Below are 2896 nucleotides of genomic sequence, written 5' to 3'. Positions count from 1 at the left end.
CTGTTTTCTTCCACATGCACAGCTCTAACTCATTTAATCCTCAAGACAGTCTTAGAAGCTGCATAATACTCTCTCCATATTAAAGCTGAGAAGGAGATGCCAGGCCAGCTCAGTCAAGAGAGATGGCAACTCTTAATCTCAAGCTCATGAGTTCAAGCTCCAGGTTGGTCATAGAGTTTACTTTAAAAAAAAGAAAAAAAGACATTAAAACTGAGAAGAGAAAAAGCTGGACACAGAGAAGCAACATAATTCTCCCATTGTGTAAAAATGGGAAAACTGTCTGGCAAAACTGTCCTCTGGGTCTAAACCCAATGCCCCTTCCATTATACCATTTCAACTCTGAGGCTAAAAAGGCCAAGATGCTAAGCATCAGCAGTAAAGGAAAATCAGGGGACGTTAGGATTTTAATAGATTAGAATTCAAGATGAGAATTGCCTCAGGATCCAACTCCTTGGACGTGTGACCACTTTGGTTTCAGCACAAGGGATAAGTTAACTTATACAACGTGAGACAAAGTCAATAATGGCTCACTTTAAGTGAACAGAACTGGTGGGAGAAAATAGGATGAAGTCAGGTACAATACTTATGACTTAATCCTTCATAAGAATACCCTTCAAAGTCTCTCATCTTCTTTCCATAGATTCCTGTTGTCTCTTAGGAGACAAAGAAGAGCAACCATCACAGCTGCCCTGAGGACTTTAAAGGCTAGAGCAAAGATCTTGACCAAGGACCATACATCTTCCTCAACCAAACCCCTCGGCTGTCTCCTTGTATATCTTTGTACACATTTTTATTAAAATGTTGCCTGGCAGAAAAAAGCCACATCTAATAATGTTTTTGTATGACTCATTAGTCACAGGGTAGTTCAGACAATGACTAGGTGAAAAGTGCTTCAGATAGCGCAGGTTCTCTTACATCGACTACCTAGGAGTCGCACTATAAGAAGCAACAACCTCTCCTCTTCTCCACCATCCAACCGGCAGCCACAAAGCAGCAACCATGTGTGAATGCATCTCCATCCACCTTGGCCAGGCTGGTGTCCAGATCAGCAATGCCTGCTGGGAGCTCTATTGCCTGGAACATGGCATTCAGCCCGGTGGCCAGATGCCAAGTGATAAGACCATTGGACCTTCAACACCTTCTTCAGTGAGACGGGCACTGGCAAGCATGTGCCCAGGGCAGTGTCTGTAGATCTGGAGCCCAGAGTCATTGATGAAGTTCACACTGGCACCTACCGCCAGCTCTTCCACCCTGAGCAGCACATCACAGGCAAGGCAGATGCTGCCAATAACTATGCCCGAGGACACTACACCATTGGCAAGGAGATCATCGACCTTGTCTTGGACTGAATTCGGAAACTGGCTGACCAGTACACGGGTCTTCAGGGCTTCTTGATTTTCCATAGTTTTGGAGGAGGAACCGGTTCTGGGTTCACCTCCCTGCTGATGGAATGTCTCTCTGTCAATTATGGCAAGAAGTCCAAGCTAGAGTTCTCCATCTACCCTGCACCCCAGGTGTCCACAGCTGTAGTAGAGCCCTACAACTCCATCCTCACCACCCACACCACCCTGGAATACTCTGATTGTGCCTTCATGGTAGACAACGAGGCCATATATGATATTTGTCGTAGAAACCTCGATATTGAACGCCCAACCTACACTTATCTAAATAGGTTGATAGGTCAAATTGTGTCTTCCATCACCGCTTCCCTCAGATTTGATGGAGCCCTGAATGTGGATCTGATGGGTTCCAGACCAACTTGGTGCCCTATCCCCACATCCACTTCCCTCTGGCCACATATGCCCCTGTTATCTCTGCTGAGAAAGCCTACCATGAACAGCTTTCTGTAGCAGAGATCACTAATGCATGCTTTGAGCCAGCCAACCAGATGGTGAAATGCGACCCTCGCCATGATAAATACATGGCTTGCTGCCTGTTGTACCATGCCAATGTGGTTCCCAAAGATGTCAATGCTGCCATTGCTACCATCAAGACCAAGCGTACCATCCAGTTTGTGGACTGGTGCCCCACTGACTTCAAAGTGGGCATTAACTTCCAGCCTCCCACTGTGGTACCTGGCTGACACCTGGCCAAAGTACAGTGAGCTGTGTGCATGCTGAGCAAAACCATAGCCATTGCTGATGCCTGGACTCGTCTGGACCACAGGTTTGACCTGATGTATGCCAAGCATGCCTTGGTTCACTGGTATGTGGGTGAAGGCATGGAGGAAGGAGAGTTTTCTGAGGCCCGTGAGGACATGGCTGCCCTGGAGAAGGATTATGAGGAGGTTGGTGTGGATTCTGTTGAAGGAAAGGGTGAAGAAGGAGAGGAATACTAAAGTTAAAAATGTCACAAAGGTGCTGCTTTTACAGGGAAGCTTATTCTGTATTGAACATTGATAAGTTGTGCTCTGATCAGTTAATTTGTTTGTAGCAGTGTATACTCTCATATACAGTTACTGACCTCTGCTTTAAAACACAACGCTTTGTTACAGATCCAAGCTGTCCATTTCGCTGATGGGTTAAATTAAAGTATTCTCTGTCTTAAAAAAAAAAAAAATAGTTCAGATAAATTAATGAATACTAAATTCATAATGGGTTGCTATAAAACTGATATGGCATGTGGAAATGCTTTCTCTTTGATACTTAAACCATTCAGACAGAAGATAAACTAAGTTTCTTTTAATGCATCCATGTCTTAATCAATATAATAGCCAATGATTAACACTTTTACAGATGCAGAATCAAAGAGATAAATAAAGTTGTCCAGATTCAAAAAGCCAGATGAGACTAGGATTTAGATATACTCAGGTTCCTATACTCTTGTTCATTAGGTTCTTTCTGCTTCAGACAAAAAAGATTTCAGCACACACACACACACACACACACACACACAC

General features: G+C 44.2%; 1 pseudogene; it reads left to right on the top strand.

Annotated features, from left to right (window-relative positions):
- Positions 1-999: 999 nt before the first annotated feature.
- On the top strand, positions 1000-2414 carry LOC112916041 (tubulin alpha-1A chain-like; annotated as a pseudogene).
- The last annotated feature ends 482 nt before the right edge of the window (positions 2415-2896 follow it).

The sequence above is a fragment of the Vulpes vulpes genome, chromosome 13 (genome assembly GCF_048418805.1).
Source record: "Vulpes vulpes isolate BD-2025 chromosome 13, VulVul3, whole genome shotgun sequence".
In the NCBI taxonomy this organism is placed as follows: Eukaryota; Metazoa; Chordata; class Mammalia; order Carnivora; family Canidae; genus Vulpes; species Vulpes vulpes.
This window is presented reverse-complemented; position numbering and strand designations above follow the sequence as displayed.